The sequence below is a fragment of the Aquarana catesbeiana genome, linkage group LG01 (assembly GCF_042186555.1).
Source record: "Aquarana catesbeiana isolate 2022-GZ linkage group LG01, ASM4218655v1, whole genome shotgun sequence".
Taxonomy (NCBI): Eukaryota; Metazoa; Chordata; class Amphibia; order Anura; family Ranidae; genus Aquarana; species Aquarana catesbeiana.
Genome location: NC_133324.1, coordinates 852,529,377 through 852,552,203, shown reverse-complemented (window position 1 = coordinate 852,552,203; position 22,827 = coordinate 852,529,377).

The following is a 22,827-nucleotide window of genomic DNA, read 5'->3' as shown; positions in this document are numbered from 1 at the left end:
CTGATGTTCATTGATGGGCACTGATGAGGCTGCACTGATGTGCACTGATGGGCACTGATGAAGCTGCACTGATGAGGCGGCACTGATGGAGAATGATAACCTGCACTGATGGGTAGGGATGGGCCGAACACTCCCCTGTTTGGTTCGCACCAGAACATCTTGAACAGGGAAAAAGTTCTACCGAACAAGCAAACCCTATTATCTATCTATGGGACACAAAATTAAAAATAAAAAGTGCTAATTTTAATGACTTATATGCAAGTCATTGCGATACAAAGGGTATGGGGACCTGCGTACTGAGACATGAATCAATGCAAACTTTTTTTAAACTATTGTTTTTAAAGGAGTAGTGATTTTAATTATGCTTAAAGTGAAACAATAAAAATTAAAAATTCCTTTAAATATCGTGCCTGGGGGCTCCCCTTAGTCTGCCTGTAAAGTGTCACATCTGTACAATGTATAAAACCTGCTGCAGCAAAACTGACATTTTTATAGAAAAAATGTAATGCAAACTTGCTTGTGGTTGTAATGTATTAAGAGCTCCCAGCAATACAGATTAAAAAAAAATGGCATGGAGGCCCCCCCTATGCATATCAGGCCCTTTGGGTCTGGTGTGGATTTTAAGGGAAACCCTACGCCAAACAAACAAAAATGGCATGGTATCCCCACCAAAATCCATACCAGACCCTTATCCGACATGCAGCCTGGCAGGCCAGGAAAGCAAGCAGAGCAAGCAGCCCCCCTCCTGAACCATACCAGGCCACATGCTCTCAACATGGGGGGGGTCAGTGCTTTGGAGTGGGGGACTCTGCCCCCTACCCAAAAGCACCTTGTCCCCGTGTTGATCGGGACAAGGGCCTCTTCCTGACAACCCTGGGCTGTGGTTGTCAGGGTTTGCAGGCAGGTGGCTTATCAGAATCTGGAAGCCCCCTACAACAAATTATTATTAAAAAATTAAAAAATAGAGACGTAGCTTCCAAGATGGCCGCCGGCATCTAAAGCTCCACTCCACCACAGCTCTTCCTGATCCTCTGGAGCAGACAGAGCACTCCTCCGAGCATTTAACCGGCAGCCTCTAGTAGGGGAAACCCCCGGGAATTGCCTGATGTCCGCGGGTCATGCAAGGAGAAACCTATCGAGCCAAATGATGGCTGCACTCAGCCTGCTCAACTACGCCAAGATGGCGGCCACTCCATGAGGCCCTGGTGTTGCTGTGGAAACAGAGGACTCCATTGCTGACCAGGATCTAGCCCCCCGTCTTCTCCAGGTACTGTGAACTCGCTGCTGTCCCAGGCCACCTCGCTAGCCTCCACAGAATCCCTCCTTTTCAGCCTGAACTCCGGCCTCCCATCCACATCCATGCTGGATCCCCACACGGGCCTGCTGCTTTCTGTCAGTGAGGCACATGAGGCATCCCTCACCCCCACTGACTTCCCCTCCATGATGGAAGCATTTGCTCAAATGCTATCAAAAATCCTGGCTCAGAACGCGGCTCAGATTACATCATCCATTCATGCTGACCTGCAGCAGTTGGGATTGAGAAAGGACAACATTGAGAAAAAAACTGACCAAGCGGGGGCTAGGATTAATCAAAATACGGCAATGCTCCAAGATTTGCAGGATCAACTTGAGACGGCCTTCACAAAGATCGACGGTCTTGAGAACAGATCTAGACGGTATAACTTTATGGTCCGGGGGCTCCCCGAATCTGAGAGAAAGGTACAGTCTGCGATTAAATCCCTCATCAAAGATCTTATCCCCAAAATCGCTGAACACCGCCTGGAGTTGGACAGGGCCCGCAGGGCTCTGCAACCCCCCTGCAAGCATGGCCTCCCAAGGGATATAATAGTTAAACCCCACTTTTATTCTGTGAAAGAGGAAGTGATGCGGAAAGCCAGGAACTCTGATAACTTAACATTGCATGGGCATAAAATTCAGATCTTTGCAGATCTGTCCCCTTACATGGTTCATAAAAGAAGAGCTCTTAAGCCACTACTTCAGCTTCTACAAGAAAAAGAAATCCCCTATAGATGGTCGTCCCCCCTGAGACTGAACTTTTCATACAAAAGTAGAAGTTGCAGCTTCTCAACTTTCGCGGAGGGGGAATGTCTCCTGCTGCAGCTTGGTCTGATCCTGCAAGAACCATCATCGTCGCACGCAAGCAGATCGATCCCATCCTCCACTAAGAGACCCCCACCAGCGAGCCCACTACAACCCTCCTGGCTGAAACAAAACTCCAAGAGATCGAAGGAAAATCTTCCCACGTGACTCACGACCTACCTCCAACAGATCAGGGCCCGAATCTGGGTTGTTGCCACTTAACCCTTGCCTTCAGGGGAAGTCCACTGGTCTACCCTTTTGACCTGTCAAGTCTGGTTTTGTATCTTAACCACGTTGCCTGTTTGTTTAGACTGCAAGTCTAGTTAAGTTTAGACATCTGGAACTTCCTTCCTAGACTAAAGGGAGGGGGGGCACAATAAATTGTTCCCTGATTGGGGGATCACACGGTCGGTGGGTCTCCTGATGTGAGCTCCCCTCTTGCTAACTACACTTCCCCAGGGCAGTAGCTTGTTTGCCACCCCTGGCCATAAGATAATGGTTTAGCAGGCTTTGTCTCCCACCGTTATTGATGGTTCCCCTACCTGGGCTTCTAGGGCAATACGATTGGCCCGGGAGCCTCGAGGGGGGGACGTGATTTACCTATGCGGGAGGTGGCCCCCCCAGGTGAAGAGCTTACCTTATGTTCACCTGGACACAGGGCATGGGGTCACCCAGACTCCCGGCTGCTAAGTGCGGGGGCCCGGGATGGCCCGGTGTCTCAGGTGGTATTGAATTTAATATGCTATTTACAAATTTACTAAGGATTGTTACGTTTATTGAATGCTCTGTCACATGTTCATCAGAGACTCTTTTGATGTCTTCAGTCAACGTGTTCTGAGGAACTGGGGCTGTGGTGGACCCAGTGTGCCTTCTTTAGAACCCAAGCATACCTGTGGTGCCCTTGGGCTCTCTCTGGTATCCCTGTAGTAGGGGTACTCCGGTCCATTTGGAATTAGGGGTAGGAACGACCAGTCCTTCCTACCCTTGGGGTTGGGTGGGGTCAGGGGACCCCAAGTTATTTCAGTTCAATCCTCTCTCACGATTACTAATTATTTGTTGCTATTATCTCAATGCTTACCATTCTTCCTTCTTTTCATCCCTTTCTTCCCCCCTCCTTTCTATTCCCCTAAACAGTGATATAGGCTCTCTCGGGCTCCAGGGAGGCTTCTGGTTCCACATTCCAGGTCAGTGCATGGTGCACACCCCAACCGCTGGGCTTCTATACGAATTTCCCAGGTAAGTCCCAGATCATACGGGTAGTTCTCTGCCCTCTGGACTATGGCTAGTACATTAGACCAATCTTGTTCCCTCAAAATTATTTCACACAATACTCAGGGTCTCAACTCTCCCATCAAACATAGGAAGATCTTCCAGTCCTATCACTCCATGCACGCTTACGTCCTGCTGTTACAAGAAACACACTTCCCGGTAACCTACAAAACCTCGTTTCTCCATCAGCACTATCCCCAATTTTTCTTAGCCTCAGCTGAAAATAAAACCAAGGGAGTAGCTATTTGTTTTGCCAAACACTTAAATGTTACCCAGCCAGAGATGATATTAGACCCACAGGGACGCTTCCTGCTAGTGTCCAGCCACATTGACGGTGAACTCTACACTTTCATATCCTACTACGCCCCCAACAAGGGTCAAAGACCGTTCTTTGACTCTATGCTGAGCAAAATGTGAGCTCACCTGAAAGGAAAGGTTTTCATGGGAGGTGACTCTAACATTGCCTTTGACTTCGCTCTCGACAGATTAGCAGATGGGAAATCTAGATCAAAGCGCCCATCTAAACAAAGTGCTAAGATAGTTACCCTCCTGCATGAAGCAGGGCTAATTGATGTCTGGAGGGAAGCCAATCCACACAAAAAAGATTACACTAATTTCTCTGCTCCTCACAACTCCTTTGCCAGGATAGACCACATCTTCTCTCGCTCCCACACTATCCCACTTATTTTAGGCTCTAAGATCATAGATTCCCCATTGTCAGACCACGCAATGGTTTTGGTCGTAGCCCAGAAAGCAAGTGCCCCAAGGGGACCTCCCCGCTGGAGACTGCAGTTGTCACTATTCAGCGATCTGATCCAATGCACGGTTCTGGAATCAGCCATAAAAGACTATTTCCGTATTAATCAGACGGACAATTTTTCCCCCTCCACAGTGTGGGCAGCACACAAATCGGTTATCAGGGGGCATATCATTCAAATAACCGCCAAACTCAAAGCTGAACATAAAGCAGAAGTGCTCAAACTCACAGCAGACTACTGTCACCCCACTCCAGAGTCTTTAAAGACCCTTGACAAGTCATGAGCCCTCCTTAACCTGGCCCCGATGACCACTGTGGAAAAACATCTGAGATGGACTGGGGCTAAATTCTATTCCCAATCTGACCGGATCTGGCCAGATAAAGACACTAGCGAACTGGGTAACTATAGGCCTATTTTGCTTATTAACAACGATATTAAAATAATGATGAAGGTTCTGGTGAATAGGGTTGCGAGCTTTATATCTGCCTATATACATAGAGACCAGGTGGGCTTTATCCCTGGGAGACAGGGACCGGATCAGATACGCAGAAAAATAGACGTGATCTCCCTTTTCAAATCTAGGTGGGATGGGGGCTTCCCTCAAAATGGTTTCCTCCTCTCCTTTGATTTACATAAGGCCTTTGACTCTGTAGACTGGGCTTACCTAACTGACATTTTACAGAGATGGGGTTTTGGCCCCTACTTCCTGAATTTAATTAAGTCCCTTTATTCAACATCATCAGCACAGGTACGTCTCATGGGTTGGTATTCAGAACTGTTCACAATTGGTCGGGGGGCCAGACAGGGCTGTCCTCTCTCCCCTCTTCTCTTTGCAGTAGCCATCGAGACCTTGGCTGTTGCGATCAGATCCAACCCTAATGTGAAGGGGGTGAGGTGCGGTGATCAGGAGCATAAATGTGTGCTATATGCAGATGACCTTCTCCTTTATATCACCTCCCCTCTTACATCTACCCCTATGGTCTATAAAATCTAACAAGCTTTTAGTACAGTTTCAGGCCTGCGGGTAAACGTGTCCAAATCAATAGCTTTAAATATAATGGTTCCACAGGAACTACTCAAACAACTCTCTACCAACTTTGATTTCTCTTGGGCTATGACTGAAATTCCATATTTAGGCATCAAAATAACATCAAACATAAATAGCCTTTTTGGAGCGAATTATCCCCCAATGCTGCACAGGTGCAGAGGGGACCTGAAGAGGTGGACAAGATGTGGTCTATCCTGGCTGGGCAGAATTCATGCAGTAAAGATGACTCTTCTCCCCCGTCTCTTATATCTATTCCGCTCTCTCCCAATCCCGATAAACAAGTTCTCGGCAAATTCCAATCGGAGATTATCTCATTTATTTGGGGTCAAAGGGGGTTTAGATGTCCCTCTAGTATTCTTTACTGTCTGAAAAGCCAGGGTGGGTTGGGCCTGCCTGATCTATGGGGATACTATCAGGCAGCACAATTGTCCCAAATTTCAGTAGTCTTTTCGAAAGGCCCGAAGCCTGGGTGGCTCTCGATGGAGAGACAGGCCATCCCGCTGAATACCATCGACTATCTTCTTTGGTGTAACCCAAAATTGAGGCCAGCCATCCTGTCCCCCACCCTGTCCCATTCCATTGCACTGAGCACCAGGCTTTTTTCACAACATAATCTGATCTCACCCATGAAAACATTAGATAATCTGTTCCACAACGTTGATTTCACAACAGGGATGGCCATTAAGGTGTTCCAATGGTGGACGGACAAAGGTCTATACAGGATTGGTCACTTTCTCTCCCCCAGTGGCCCGATCATGTTGACACACTATAGGAAGAAACTAGATATGCCCGACTCCGAGGTATTCAGATTCTCCCAAATCTCCCACTATCTACACTCAATTTGGTTAAATAAACAAGAAACACCCACCTTGACTCCCTATGAACAGTGGTGCTCCAATACAGAAATCCAGAGGGGAGGGATATCCTTGATCTACACTAGGGATGAGCTTCGAGTTCGAGTCGAACTCATGTTCGACTCGAACATTGGCTGTTCGCAAGTTCACCGAACAGCGAACAATTTGGGGTGTTCGCGGAAAATTCGAATGCCGCGGAACACCCTTTAAAAGTCTATGGGAGAAATCAAAAGTGCTAATTTTAAAGGCTAATATGCAAGTTATTGTCATAAAAAGTGTTTGGGGACCTGGGTCCTGCCCCAGGGGACATGGATCAATGCAAAAAAAAGTTTTAAAAACGGCCGTTTTTTCAGGAGCAGTGATTTTAATAATACTTAAAGTCAATCAATAAAAGTGTAATATCCCTTTAAATTTCGTACCTGGGGGGTGTCTATAGTGTGCCTGCAAAGGGGCGCATGTTTCCTGTGTTTAGAACAGTCTGACAGCAAAATGACATTTTGAAGGAAAAAACTCATTTAAAACTACCCGCGGCTATTGCATTGCCGACAATACACATAGAAGTTCATTGATAAAAACGGCATGGGAATTCCCCAAAGGGGAACCCCGAACCAAAATTAAAAAAAAAAATGACGTGGGGGTCCCCCTAAATTCCATACCAGGCCCTTCAGGTCTGGTATGGATATTAAGGGGAACCCCGGCCAAAATTAAAAAAAAAAAATGACGTGGGGTTCCCCCTAAATTCCATACCAGACCCTTCAGGTCTGGTATGGATTTTAAGGGGAACCCCGCGCCAAAAAAAAAAAAAAAAACGGCGTGGGGTCCCCCCAAAAATCCATACCAGACCCTTATCCGAGCACGCAACCTGGCAGGCCGCAGGAAAAGAGGGGGGGACGAGAGTGCGGCCCCCCTCCCTCCTGAACCGTACCAGGCCACATGCCCTCAACATTGGGAGGGTGCTTTGGGGTAGCCCCCCAAAACACCTTGTCCCCATGTTGATGAGGACAAGGGCCTCATCCCCACAACCCTGGCCGGTGGTTGTGGGGGTCTGCGGGCGGGGGGCTTATCGGAATCTGGAAGCCCCCTTTAACAAGGTGACCCCCAGATCCCGGCCCCCCCCTGTGTGAAATGGTAAGGGGGTACATAAGTACCCCTACCATTTCACGAAAAAAGTGTCAAAAATGTTAAAAATGACAAGAGACAGTTTTTGACAATTCCTTTATTTAAATGCTTCTTCTTTCTTCTATCTTCCTTCATCTTCTGGTTCTTCTGGCTCTTCTGGTTCTTCTGGTTCTTCCTCCGGCGTTCTCGTCCAGCATCTCCTCCGCGGCGTCTTCTGTCTTCTTCTCCTCGGGCCGCTCCGCACCCATGGCATGGGGGGGAGGCTCCCGCTCTTCTCTTCTTCTCTTCTTCTTTTCTTCTTTTCTTCTTTTCTTCTCTTCTTCTCTTCTTCTTCATTTTCTTCTCCGGGCCGCTCCGCAATCCATGCTGGCATGGAGGGAGGCTCCCGCTGTGTGACGGCGCTCCTCGTCTGACAGTTCTTAAATAACGGGGGGGGCGGGGCCACCCGGTGACCCCGCCCCCCTCTGACGCACGGTGACTTGACGGGACTTCCCTGTGGCATTCCCCGTGACGTCACAGGGAAGTCCCGTCAAGTCACCGTGCGTCAGAGGGGGGCGGGGTCACCGGGTGGCCCCGCCCCCCCGTTATTTAAGAACTGTCAGACGAGGAGCGCCGTCACACAGCGGGAGCCTCCCTCCATGCCAGCATGGATTGCGGAGTGGCCCGGAGAAGAAAATGAAGAAGAAGAGAAGAAGAGAAGAAAAGAAGAAAAGAAGAAAAGAAGAAGAGAAGAAGAGAAGAGCGGGAGCCTCCCCCCCATGCCATGGGTGCGGAGCGGCCCGAGGAGAAGAAGACAGAAGACGCCGCGGAGGAGATGCTGGACGAGAACGCCGGAGGAAGAACCAGAAGAGCCAGAAGAACCAGAAGATGAAGGAAGATAGAAGAAAGAAGAAGCATTTAAATAAAGGAATTGTCAAAAACTGTCTCTTGTCATTTTTAACATTTTTGACACTTTTTTCGTGAAATGGTAGGGGTACTTATGTACCCCCTTACCATTTCACACAGGGGGGGGGCCGGGATCTGGGGGTCACCTTGTTAAAGGGGGCTTCCAGATTCCGATAAGCCCCCCGCCCGCAGACCCCCACAACCACCGGCCAGGGTTGTGGGGATGAGGCCCTTGTCCTCATCAACATGGGGACAAGGTGTTTTGGGGGGGCTACCCCAAAGCACCCTCCCAATGTTGAGGGCATGTGGCCTGGTACGGTTCAGGAGGGAGGGGGGGCCGCACTCTCGTCCCCCCCTCTTTTCCTGCGGCCTGCCAGGTTGCGTGCTCGGATAAGGGTCTGGTATGGATTTTTGGGGGGACCCCACGCCGTTTTTTTTTTTTTTTTTGGTGCGGGGTTCCCCTTAAAATCCATACCAGACCTGAAGGGTCTGGTATGGAATTTAGGGGGAACCCCACGTCATTTTTTTTTTTAAATTTTGGCCGGGGTTCCCCTTAATATCCATACCAGACCTGAAGGGCCTGGTATGGAATTTAGGAAGACTCCCACGTCATTTTTTTTTTTTAATTTTGGTTCGGGGTTCCCCTTTGGGGAATTCCCATGCCGTTTTTATCAATGAACTTCTATGTGTATTGTCGGCAATGCAATAGCCGCGGGTAGTTTTAAATGAGTTTTTTCCTTCAAAATGTCATTTTGCTGTCAGACTGTTCTAAACACAGGAAACATGCGCCCCTTTACAGGCATACTATAGACACCCCCCAGGTACGAAATTTAAAGGGATATTACACTTTTATTGTTTGACTTTAAGCATTATTAAAATCACTGCTCCTGAAAAAACGGCCGTTTTTAAAACTTTTTTTTGCATTGATCCATGTCCCCTGGGGCAGGACCCGGGTCCCCAAACACTTTTTATGACAATAACTTGCATATAAGCCTTGAAAATTAGCACTTTTGATTATTCATGTTCGTGTCCCATAGACTTTAACGGTGTTCGCATGTTCGAACAAACTTTTTTCCTGTTCGCATGTTCTGGTGCGAACCGAACAGGGGGGGTGTTCGGCTCATCCCTAATCTACACTGCACTGAAGTCACACTCAGACAAGCCAGCTTATGCTCGGGCCTGGGAAGAGGATACAGACAGCTCCTGGACTCCACAAGTTGGTTCAAACGTTCTTATACAGGTATACTAAACATTTCCCTGATTGAAGCCAGCGTAAAGGTTATAACTCAATGGTACTATGTCCCTACTTGACTGTCAGTCATCTTTCCGGGGACCTCCCCACTTTGTTTTAGGGGTTGCGAGTTAGAGGGATCAATGATACATACCTGGTGGACTTGTCCACGCATCAGATCTTTCTGGCAGAAAGTATTCCACACAGTTCGTACTGTCACGAAGAAAGTAATAGCCCCTAACCCTAATATCGCTCTGCTAAATGGCAAGATCGAGGCTCTTCCTAAATTCACACAGACACTGGTATACTTCATCCTCTTAGGGGCAAAAGTCACCATCGCCATGGCCTGGAAAAACCCAACGTCTCTTTCCAGGGTTTCAAGAGGAAGGTCTCTTGGATCATAGCGCAAGAACAAATTGTGGTAAAGCTAAATGACAGCACAAACTCCACAGTGACCCCACTCCTCTTCTACTTTTCCCCCTTTCACATCTTTCTCTCTTCCTCTGATTGGGATGCTCTGGTCTTATACTTCTTTTCTGTAAAGCCAGTTTTAGCCAGTTCTGCATCAGCTTATGGAGAGGTCTTGGAGGTAGTAACCGCACTGATGTAACAGGACTAGCTGCCCTGCATATACCACTAGAAATGAGCTTTTTATCTCTCTACTGAGAGTTTGGAGACAGTTCTTTGGACAATCTCATCAGAGGGACGAGGGAGGCTTCGGGGAGGAATCAGGAGGCCTTGGCGAATAGTCAGATGCCCTTATTCTGACAATGGTCATTATTACTCCTCTCCATTACAAATTTGGAGAGAAGCCCGAACCGGACCTAGAGATTAGGGTGACAGTAGTAAGCTCCAGTATGGGGAGCCTCTCCTCAAAGCTTCCCTGATTTCCCTGCTCCCTATGCATTCAGGGCTTCTATCGCTGGTCTTTGTTATAGCCCACCCCAAACACCTCTCCCTCTCCACTCGTCTTAGGCAGATTTAACAGTTTTGTTTGTTCTTTCTCTTGAATGGTTCTCCATTATTTTTCCATGATTTTACACATATGGAATGTTATGTATACTCTTTATTGCTTTGCATGTAAATTTCCCAATAAAAATGATTTAAATTAAAAAAAAAAAAAAATAGTGTCCCTCAATGTACATCCATCATCAATCACAATGCCGAGACCCGAAAAATAGTGGAAAAAAACGCTCCACTTCCTGGGACGCCTCTCACCACCTGCCTGCTCTGCGCCTTGACAGTTCTTATATGGGCAAGGGGTGGGGTGAAAAATTATGAAATCCTATTGTGAAGGGCGCCAACCATATGTGACTCTGTGGGTGTATTGTGACAGCTGCCTCTTTAAGTGTGAATCACACTATATTTAAATTGAAAACAGTAAAGTAAGATGCTATTCCCGTGTACAAAAATGAATGTGAACTATACCATAACTTACTTAAAATCCATTATTCAAACCATGCTCCGATTCTCGGTATTCATGGTAACGTGTCTGTAACAATCTAAATTTAAATTTGATGTGCAGAAATACAAAAAATATAAATCATAAACTACACAATGGAATATAATGCTATAACTGCCAATAAGGCATGTCCCCAACAAACAGGTGCTCCACCACATGTGACAATGCAGATGCACTCACCAGAGCCCCGCGTTCTCAAGGACGAGTATAGTCTTTTGTTATACCAATTAGATCAGATGCTGTGGTCAGATTTCCCCCAACAATATCCACACACTTCTCCAATGATAGTAATCTCCCATCAAATGGTTAATACCAAATACCAGAAAAGATAAATGACAGGATGATTGTGCATTACCGTTTATTAAAATTGGGTTGCTAAAATTATCTCTAATAAAATGCGCTTACATTGAAAGGTGCCCAGACCAGCACGAGTTAGACCAGCCTGCTCAGTAATATCTGGCAATCAGAATTTTGTTATCGGAAGCTGCTTGCCGCGCGGTTACCTCCTGGAACACAGTGTGCAATCCACCAAAAACCTGATGTGACATCACTGGTTATCCACGGCAACAGGTAGCAACTCGATCTCTATGCATTTTGCAGTAAAGTCATCATCTGTAAGTCTGTAGAGGTCAAGTTGTTGCCTGTTGCCATGGATAACCAGTGACATTCTCAATTTTTCAGGGTCAGACTGAGAGGTGGCTGAACCCACACCATTGTGTGCCAGGAAAGGATGTGTGTGACAATGTCACCAATTTGCTGTCTGTCTTTTGGCAGGGAATTTTCACACATGTGCCTTGCCTTGCATACATCCTCAGCTTGGTGGTGTAGCAGTTCCAAGTTGGGTCCCCTGACTTCCAGGATGTTCTGTGGTAGGCTATAAGAGTGTGTAGTCATTTCAGATTGTCATACTCAGTAACACTTGGCTGGCTGAAATTCAGCAGCAACACCAGCTGTCTGACAACCACTTGATATTTGATATGCCCATCTACTTTATATCAACCACACTGCAGTTGCTGCATTTGCATTAGTAGCCAAAAAATGAGTATTTGTGCAAATATGGTACTATATCTGCCTCCGAGGATCTGGAGTTTTTGTTACCACATTAGTGACTCCTAACTCATGATATGTTTGGCTTGTTATCACTACTCAAAGAGATAACCAGATTGGTGAGCTGTGACAAGGCATGCATCAGAGCCGTTTAAACTCTGGTGTTCTTGCTGGAGCAAACATGTGTGATGTGGAGGCACAGCAGCACAAGGAGAGGAAGGAAGTTCAGTGTGCCAGTGGTCAAAAGGAGGTGGAGGAGGACATGGGGCAGTCTTACAGGGGTACATTTCATTCCTCTCAAACACCAGGCCTTATACTGTACATTGATGGGGGAAAAGGGTTGAGAACACTGTCGATGACCCAGGTTCCTCTGCCAACAAAATGTGCCACAGATGGGCTTATTCATGCTGCAGAGTCAACACAAGGACCACAGGTTTTGGGCCATCAAGGAGGAGAACAATAATTGGTTGACCATCCTTTTGCTGGCAGCAGTCACACAAGCAGCGCGTAACCCATGTGATCAGTGATTACATGGGCAGGTATGGTCACCCTGACAAGAAATTACCTACTTGACTGCTGAGGCTAGACCAGTGACTCGAGCTTGTCCAGCATGCAATTAAGCTGCTGGGCTGCACTGTGGCCAGTGATCTTTAGAAACGGGTATTTAGAACAGCTTTTGTGACAGAAAAAAAAAATCTGCCTGACCACAGACACAGTTGACAGTTGACTAGCTAATCTTTATAACAATTAACCAGTCCTGGATCAGCAATCAGTACCAAACTCCTGAAGCTAACAATAAAGTTAACAATTACATTTATTTTCTTTGAAACTGGCACCAAAACATTATCCCATACAGCATTACCAACTCATACCACCGTTGCGACATGTCATTATTAATATCTCCTGCCATCATTACCACCTCCTGCTAGTGCTGTTGGGATTCTATATTACCATCCCCTGCCGCCATTATCATCTCATGTCACAGCTGTGCTGGTCTGTCTTCATTACCATCTTCTACCACAGCTACTGTTGTGCCATTCATTACCAACACCATTACCATATCCTACCACCACTGCTCTCCTGCCATCCATTAACATCTCCCGACACTACTATCATCCCTTGCCACTGCTGAAGGTCCACGGCATGACTATTTTGTGCTGCCTGTGCAGTTATAGTCCAGTTTATTGGCATTGTCAGGGTGCCACAGAAAATAATTATGCACCTACTCCTCAGCTGCTAAACATGGAAATATTTTAATGCAGGATAATTCCTGAGTTGCAACTCAATGTCTGGGTGTATTATGCTGCTCCAGCAATGTTATGTGCCACACTTAATGTTTCTGCAGTTGCTCCTCAGCTTTTAAATGTGAGAACTTTTTCATGCAGGGTTATTATTCATTGTATAGCCCTAGTGTGTGTGGTGTGTTATGCTACTACAGCAATGTCATGTCTGATGTTTAGGCAGCTGCTCTTCAGTTGTAAAATGTATAATGCTTTATGTAGGCTAAACCATACTCTTTGTCCCCCATTTTCAGTTTGAAGTTATATTTACTTTTGTACACATTTATTTTCACAAGGCAATTTAAGGAACAGCGCACCATTTTTATACACCCCCTTCCTGACCAGAGCACTTTTTGCAACATTATTGCGGACACATCGGACAATTTTGACACATTTTTTGGGACCATTGGCATTAATACAGCGATCAATGCTATAAAATTGCATTGATTACTGTAAAAATGTCACTGGCAGTGAAGGGGTTAACCACTAGGGGGCGGGGAGGGGTTAAGTGTGTCCTGGGCAGTGATTGTAACTGTGGGGGGGATGGGCTAGCAGTGATATGACACTGATGGCTGCTCCTGATGACAGGGAGCAGACGATCGGTGTCCTGTCACTAGGCAGAATGGGAAGATGCTGGCACGCGTGCATGCACGGCGAGAAATTCAAAGTAACGTACAGGTACGTTACTTTGCCCAGCCGTGCCATTCTGCTGATGTATATGTGCTGACAGCGGTCGGCAAGTGGCTAGTATTCAGACTATTTATTGACACTTTAACCTTCTGTTTTACCTTTTATATGCCAAAAGAGTGTAATGTTTCCCATCTTCTATATACTAACTTTTGTGTTGATCTTAAGAACACTAATATGTTGTAGGATGACTAACAGATTATGAACTCTAAAACCAACTCTTCAACCTTGAGTACCACTCCCTTAAGTGTTGTGTCCTGTAGTCTAGGAAGCAGAGTAGTTATGGAGTGATTTATTAAGATCTTCAAGTATCAACAAACCCATGCAGGCTTCTACGTCTTTCATAACAGGAACAGGAATGAAACCCAACATGCATAAAGTATAGTACAAATAACAATTGCATCTATAGGCCAGAGGCATGAACACCACAAATTCCCTTCATAGTACCAATTAGTCTGTTCCCCCCATATTTAAAAAGACAGACAACAACAATTTAAATAAATACATCACAAAACAGTACTATATATTTTCACTTTTATATATGGTCCTTGATCCACACAGTAGTCCTTCTGATTATTTGAATATGTCTGATGCCCCGTACACACGGTCGGACTTTGTTCGGACATTCCGACAATGAAATCCTAGGATTTTTTCCGACGGATGTTGGTTCAAACTTATCTTGCATACACACGGTCACAGAAAGTTGTTGGAAAATCTGATTGTTCTAAACGCGGTGACATAAAACACGTACGTTGGGACTATAAACGGGGCAGTGGCCAATAGCTTTCATCTCTTTATTTATTCTGAGCATGCGTGGCACTTTGTCCGTCGGATTTGTGTATACACGATCGGAATTTCCGACAACGGATTTTGTTGTCGGAAAATTTTATATCCTGCTCTCAAACTTTGTGTGTCGGAAAATCCGATGGAAAATGTGTGATGGAGCCTACACACGGTCAGAATTTCCGACAACAAGGTCCTATCACACATTTTCCATTGGAAAATCCGACCGTGTGTACAGGGCAAAAGTGGTTTGGGTTCCTAGTCTCTAATTTGGCTGTTATCAGTTGGAATAAGAAAATGTCTTTTGTCAAATTAAAGTTCTGAAAAATGTATAGGTTGACGTGTCACTCTATGAAGATTAGACAATTTGAATTGCCCCTGTTTCAATAAATGGGATATAAAGATTAAGGCTGAAAGTGTGCTTCTCTTGTAGCATATTTCAAATCAGTATATGCCTTACTTATATCCTATTGATCTGTATAAGTCTTATCAACTGATGTTTTCATAGGCACAAGACTTTGTTGGAATTGTATGTCTGCAACATGTAGTTTAGTGCAGATTTGTGTGCTATGCAGTACTTCAGCTGGTGATGCTTGTGTAGATGCTAGTCTAGTTGCTTTTTAAATATCATGTGTAACACATGTACAACACTTTAATAAAAATTTTCCAAGATTTCCCTGTAAGATTTGCTGACTGAAAATCTTCTTTAAGGCTTCTGTCAAATCTCTCTATCAGCTTGGGGGGTAATAAACTGATGCTTTCCTGTGCACAATATTTCTCTCTCCCCGAAAAGGATTCATACTTGGTTAAAAAAAAGTGTGGTCCATTTTCAGACACCAGTTAATTGGAGTTGCTATCCTTTTTAAAAAACTGTGGTGAGAAAAGTTCAATTAAAGTTCCTTGTCAAAAGAAGTTTATTGAGTATACAATGTTATAAAGATACATAAAGTAAGTTTACAAGGATCTATAAAGTAAGCTCATTGTTTTACAGTAGGGTTTATATAGGTAAATATCATGAAATTTCAAATATTAAACATTGGGTTCACGTAAACCTAAATTAAAGATATATATCATTTCCTTAGTTACTTTTGTAGGTATTTAAATGATTTATACCTACTATACATATTGTTTACAAGTAGAGTGTATATAGGTCAAATAAATTCTGATAATGAGCTTTAATCGTAAGGTGGAGAAAAGGAAAGAGAAAGAAGAAAAAGGGTTGAAAGGTAGAGGTATGGTCCACAAGGTTGTCCCGCTCGTAAGTTTATTATTATTTTTAGTTCGCTTTGAAGCCTTAGAATGGGTGTCTCTGTAAGTCATTTAATCTGTTACCATGGCAACAGGACAGAGTCATTGAAGTTTGACAGGAACTGTTGTTTTATCCAAGGATGCCAAAGTTTTTCAAATTTTGGAATTTGATTTTGATCAATGGCTACCATCTTAGCATGGGACATTGTATTATTCATTCTGTGAATTGTTTCTGCTAGTACCAATGTCGGAGATTTCCGTGCCTTGGCCACTGTTTGTTTTGCAGCCGTTATTAGTTGGATCATAAGTTTGAATTGAGAGAGTGTTAACCATTCCGGTTTTAGATTAAGTAAAGTTAAATATGGATCTGGTTGTATTATTTTTTTAAATATTTTAGATGCAATCACGAAGACTTCCTTCCAGAAGGTTTGGATTACTGGGCACGTCCACCATATGTGTAAATATGTGCCTATTTCTGGGCATCCTCGAAAACAAAGAGCTGAGGTACTAGGTGAATATTTTGCCACTCTAGCGGGTACAAGGTACCAGCAAGTTAGGACTTTATAATTTGTCTCCAGTGCTAAGATGTTGGGTGAAGATGACTTAGATGTGAGCCATATGTTAGACCAGTCCGTGTCTTCTAAAGTTCGTCCCAGGTCCTCCTCCCACCTCTGAACGTAAGAGGGTCTATTAAGATTTGCTACTCTATATAATTGATTATAAAGTGATGATATTGTACCTTTAGCAAATGGATCTTTTGTACAGATTGATTCAAAAATGGATAATTGGGATAATGGTGTATCCCCCTTTAGGAATGGTGTATAGAAATTTTTGATTTGGAGATATCTAAATATCTCAGAGTTTGGTAGATCATATTTTTCTCTAAGCGATGGGAATGAAAGGAATGATTTAGATGCTATGAAGTCATTTAGTGTCTGAATGCCTGATGTTGTCCAAGCTTTTTTTTTTTCAAATAACTTTTTTTTTTATTATAATATTTTGCGGTACAGAAGTACAAAACATAACAGAGGTAATAGGCGATATGTGTCTGTCATACAATAAAAGAAGGAGAAACAAAGAGTACAAATATACTAGGTTCTCTCTCTCCTCCCTCCTTTCCTTCAGCTCCTATTTTATTTTCATCTTCTAGGTTGCTTATAACTAAGCAAGAAACTGAAACACTCGTAGTAGAGTAAAAGGATAGTGAAAGAGAGGGGGAAAAGAAGAAATGAAAGGAGAAGGGAAGGGGGGTGATTGTATAGTTCGTTTACTTTTTTTGGTGGGTCCTCTCGAAGATGCCACAGCTCCCATACTTTATTATGTATCTCCAACCTGTCCTGTATCCGGGCTGTCATCTTCTCCATCAACTCCACATCTTTGATTCTAGTGTATAAGGCTTCCAGTGTGGGGGGGAGGGTTTTTTTTCCAGTGTAGAGCAATAAGACAACGTGCTGCTGTGAGGATGTGTCGTATGAGTTTTTTTTGTACCTTGGGGATCTTTAATTGTGAGATTCCTAACAGGAAGAATTTGGGGGTCATAGGGATCTGTGTCTCCAATAAGCGAACCAGAAGTTGTCGAACCTTATCCCAAAATGGAGTTATCAGTGGACAGTCCCAATATATGTGAAGGAGGGTCCCTCTGTCTTTTTGACATCGCCAGCAGCGATCTGAGCTAGACGGGTATATGGCATGAAGGGTATCCGGAGTCATGTACCAGTAGAGGAGAATTTTATAGGTATTTTCTTTATATAGAGTGCAGAGGGAACTTTTTGCTGCTTGTGTCCATACCGCCTGCCATTGCTCCATGGGAAGTTCCTCACCGAGAGCCTTTTCCCATTTAATCATATAGTTATGTTTACCTTTGATTTCTAATGGATAGGCATTTAATAATTTGTAGATATCAGAGATTAACCCTTTCTGGGCCGTGCCCGCCAGGATTAGAGTCTCAAAGGGTGATGGGGGGGAGAACTGTAGGTCAGGCGCTATGGACATGGCATAGTGGCGTATTTGCATGTAGCTGTAGAACGTTTGTCGCGGTAGGTCAAACTTAGTCTGTAGGTCAGGGTAGGATAGCAATTTGCGGGATCTGGGATCTACAAGGGCTCCGTAGTGGAAGAGATTGCGTGATGTCCACGGGTATGACATCTGGTGGGTGAGGCTGTCTGGAATTTTGGGGTTACAGACGAACGATGTTAGGACTGATTTATCTGAGGCCAATGTGTGTGAGCGGGATAGTTTGTGCCATAGGCGTCGGAGTTGAGTCATAGGTCCCAATAGTCTTTCGGAGGGCACCTCTGCCCCCGCACTCCATAGCAAGCTGTTAGGGTGGGTTGGGGCTAGCCATATTTTTTCTATCTCTGTCCATCTGTTATAAGATCTTTGCGTGAACCATGATGCTATCGCTCGGAGTTGGGCTGCTTGATAATATTTGGTAAGATTGGGAAAGGCAAGACCACCGTCTGAGCGTGCTGCCATCATAACTGATTGAGGGATTCTGTGTCTCTTATAATTCCAGGTGAATTTAAGGAGATCAGATTGGAGTTTATTCAAGTGCTTGGGGGGAATAGGAATTGGTAATGTTTGGAAGAGGTACAATAACTTCGGGAGGATCGTCATCTTAATAGATGCGATCCGGCCCAGCAGGGAGATATGGTGTTTTTTCCAGCTAGTGAGCAGGATTCTGATGGAGCGGAAAAGGGGGGGGAAGTTCTCCTGATACAGGGTGTTAAACTTTGGGGTGATATGTATTCCTAAATATTTCAGGGAGGTGTCTTTCCAGTGATAGCTAAAATTGGTTTTTAAATGTGCTGTTTCTTCGTCCGAGATATTGATTGGGAGGGCTTCTGACTTAGAAGTGTTAATTTTATAGCCTGAGAGGGCTCCGTAACGACTAAGTTCTGCATGTAGGTTTGGGAGAGAAATTCTGGGTTGGGTCAGAGTGAGGATCACATCGTCAGCGAACAGCGAGATCTTGTACTCCCGACCCCTTACTGAGATTCCCCGTATATTTTGGTTGCCTCGGATGGAAGCCGCCAGTGGTTCGACGCATAGTGCGAATAGTAATGGTGATAGTGGGCATCCCTGTCGAGTTCCGTTGGTTATCGGGAAGGTAGTTGAGATGGCAAAGGGTGTTCTGACCTGAGCAGAGGGCTTGAAATATAGGTGTTGTATGGCTCTCATAAAGGGTCCTTGGAACCCCACATGCTGTAGTGTTGCAAATAAGAAAGGCCATCCCAGGCGGTCAAAGGCCTTTTCGGCATCTAAACTAAGCAGCAAGGATTCTGATTTCTCTCTATTTGCCACGTCTATCAGATCAATCACCTTTCTGGTGTTATCTCCCGCTTGTCTAAGGGAGACAAAGCCCACTTGATCCTTATGGATAAGGGATGGGAGGATCATGTTCAAGCGGATTGATAACAGCTTTGTGAAGATTTTTAGGTCCGAGTTCAGTAAGGCGATGGGTCTGTAGTTGGCGCATAGGGTGGGATCCTTATCTGGTTTAGGGATCACAGTGATAAATGATCGCTGCATATCAGGGGGGATGGGAGAGTCTCGATAGAAGGCGTTAAAAAGTTTGCACATATGGGGTAGAAGGATAGGGAGAAAGGCCTTATAATATTCATAAGGCAGTCCATCCGGACCTGGGGCCTTGTGTGATGGAAGGGTTTTAATGGTTTGTTCTATTTCTTCTTCGGTAATCGGCATGTTTAAAGTTGCTAGATCCGATGTTTGTATTTGTGGGACTCCACTCTGTGCAAGGTACTGCTGCATATGTTGATGTAGATCGGGAGGTAGGGGTTTACTAGGTATGTGAGGATTATTGTAGAGTTCTTGATAGTAATCCGCAAAAGTATTGACAATGTCTTTGGGGTGGGACATCAGAGATCCTTGTTTATTTTTAATCTGATGTGGCATGTTCACGTGTGCATTATCTCGTAATTTTCTCGCTAGTAGGGAGTGAGCTTTGTTGCCCTTGTCGTAGTACTTTTGTCTAAGCCTAATGATAGCCTTTTCCACTCGTCCCATTGCCAGATCACTCAGAATAGATCTCAAGTGTATGATTTTCTTGAGAAGGGATAATGTAGGAGCTTTTTGCAGTTGAATTTCTAACGTTCTAAGTTCTTTTTCAGTTTGAATTTTAGTGATTTGGGCATCTTTTTTCATGGCAGATGACAGTGCTATACATCTGCCTCTAAGTACTGCCTTGTGGGCTTCCCAGAGTATGGGAGTGGATACATCAGGAGTGTTATTCTCTGTGAAATAGTGTTTCAGGGTGGTGACAAGTTCCATTTGCGATGGGGGATGCTGAAGAAGATATGTATTTAATTTCCAATTATAAGGTCTACAGTGGGGAGATCCTATTGCCAGCTTGAGTAAAATAGGCGCGTGGTCAGACCACGAAATCGGAAGTATCTGTGCCTCTCGTGTGTTTCTAAGCGTGTGGTTATTTACAAAAAATAATCGATACGTGAATGTGTCTGGTGGGGGGCCGAGTAAAACGTGTATTGTCTATCGCCAGGGTGGAGGGCCCTCCAGGCGTCGAAGAGAGCATATCTTCTAGTGAGTTTACGAAAAAGCCTCGAGTCTCGGTGGGCTCGAGCTGATGTCGCCCTGGGGCTCACCACCTGGCGATCCATTAGTGTGGAGTGGAGTAGGTTAAAGTCACCCCCTATCACCAGCATCCCGTGCTCGAGTTTAAAAAGGCGAGTGAGGACTTTAGACAGAAAGTTGTGTTGTTTAACGTTGGGAGCATATAGGGCGCAAAGGGTGATTGCCTGTTGTTGCCAGTGTCCCTGTAGGATAACAAAATGGCCGTGCGGATCACTGTACTGAGTTGTACAGGTGAAGGGGGCCCCGTTCTTAATGAGGATTGCAACCCCCGCTCTTTTGTGCAGACCTGAGGAGTGGTATATTTGGGAATATTGTTTAGAGGCGAATGTAAATGAACCCCCTTTATCAAAGTGTGTCTCTTGGACCAAAACGATGTCTGCCCCTGATTGTTTAAATTCTCTCAATGCCAAGTGTCTTTTTTTATTGGAGTTTAGGCCGTGTACGTTTAGTGATAAGATCTTGGCCATGATACTAAATGAGTGAGGGGGTATGCCTTACCTGATGTGGAGGAGAAGTTTCGGAGGTTGTAGGTCAATGATACGCATTCTTCGAGAGGAGAACCATTCAGGATCCACCGATTGTGGAGTATGTCATACGGTAGTGGAAGGGTGGGTGGGAGAGGAAAAGAAAGAAAAGAGGGTGAAAAGAAGAAAAGGTGATTAGTACATGCGAAACATTTATAAACTTGTATAGTTAACATGTCTCGACCTTGAGAGGCTAAAGGGCCTAGGTCGATGTGGGATTCCAGGGATCCTCTCAACAAAGGTCCCGAGGGGCCCGTCGGTCGGATGCACTGGGGCCCAAAATTGGTTATGTAGAACATGAACTGTAAAACAATTAACATTGCTAACATTTAACCAGGAGAGGGGTGACTAGGAGTGGGAGTTCCTAATCTCTCGGGTCTCTACTGAGACATGCCCATTTTGCAGACTAAGGTATAAAACTAAGGCGCACATAAGGGGGGACTAAATTTGCTACATTGTCCAGGGCTAGATCTCCCGCAGGACCAGGCGGGAAAAAAGAAAAACTGTTCATCAATAGATGATATAGAGTGCGGAGACTTTCACTGGAGTCAACCATTCTTTTGCTTGGCACTCTTGCGTGGTGCTTCTCTGTTCCGGGATCGGTTGGAAGAAGGCACTTTCTGCCATATTGTGGGTGGTGCAGGCGGGGTGGTGATCAGATCCCAGTCTGGGAGTCGAGGGACGGAGATTCCGATGGTTTCACAAAAGGTGTCTATGTCCTCCGGGTATCTTAAGACAGCAGATTTGCCTTGGGTTTTAGCTGTAAGGCTGAAGGGGAATCCCCAACGATAGTTGATGTTTTCGTCCTGCAATAGACGTAGCAGTGGTTGGAGGAGTCTTCGTTTTTGCAATGTGATCCATGAAAGATCTGGGTATAGTTGTACATGGGCATCTTTATAGGTTACTTTGCGGGCTAGTCGGGCTTGCCTCATGATGTCCTCCTTCAGGGGGTATGAATTAATCCTGCAAATAATGTCCCTCGGTTGTGAGGTGGAGCCCTTGGGGCGCAGGGCTCTATGAGCCCTATCCATTTCTATAAAGTTGGTAATGGGTTCACCTAGAAGATTATTGAACACGTCTTGTAGTGTATGTTGAATGTCCTCTGGGCCTTCGACTTCTGGTATCCCCCTCACTCGTATGTTGTTTCTTCGTCCCCTATTATCTAGGTCCTCTAGATGCTGCTGCATTTCTCTTAACATAGTGTGGTGGTCTGCTCCTTGGAGTTGGGTTCTGTGTACTGCCAGTTTAGTTTCTTGGATCTCTTCTTCAGCCATCTCCACTCTGTCTGCTAAGTGTTTAAGTCCTGACTGAAGTACTTGTATTTCTGAGCGACAAGTGGACTTTACGTCTTCTATCAGCTGTCTAAAGTCCTCTTTAGTGGGGATCGCCTGTAAATACGTTTGCCATTGCGGGGGTATCGATTGGTTGTGAGGTGTTACCGGGTGAACCTGCTCTGAGGTTGTACGTGGTGGTAGGGGGGTTTGTGAGCTGCTGTGCAGATCTGGATGGGGGATCCCATGGTTCCCACGATTCGTTCCAGAATGGAGTTGGAGCGTGTGGGGGGGCCCGTGCTTTATCCAACCTCTGGGGGTGGGGGTCTGGTGTACTCACTTTTTTAGCATAGGTGGTCTGTGGTATTGTCTTTGCTGTGGGTGAGTTGTTAGCCCATGAGGAGGTTAATTTTTGCGCTTTTAAGGGTGGTGAGTCAGATTCCCTGTGACTGGAGGGTGCTGGGCTCAGTGCAGGCTCTGGTGGGATTCGGGTGACTGGGTACATGGGGTTTGGTAGAGCTGGAAAGTCCGCAGAGAAGTCTGATGGGGTCGGTGAGCATGGCTCTGTGCTCTGCATGCAGGGGTCCGATGCTGTTCTCAGCAGGCGAGGATATGCCTCTGAACATTGTGTATACTGCTGCGGGGGGAGG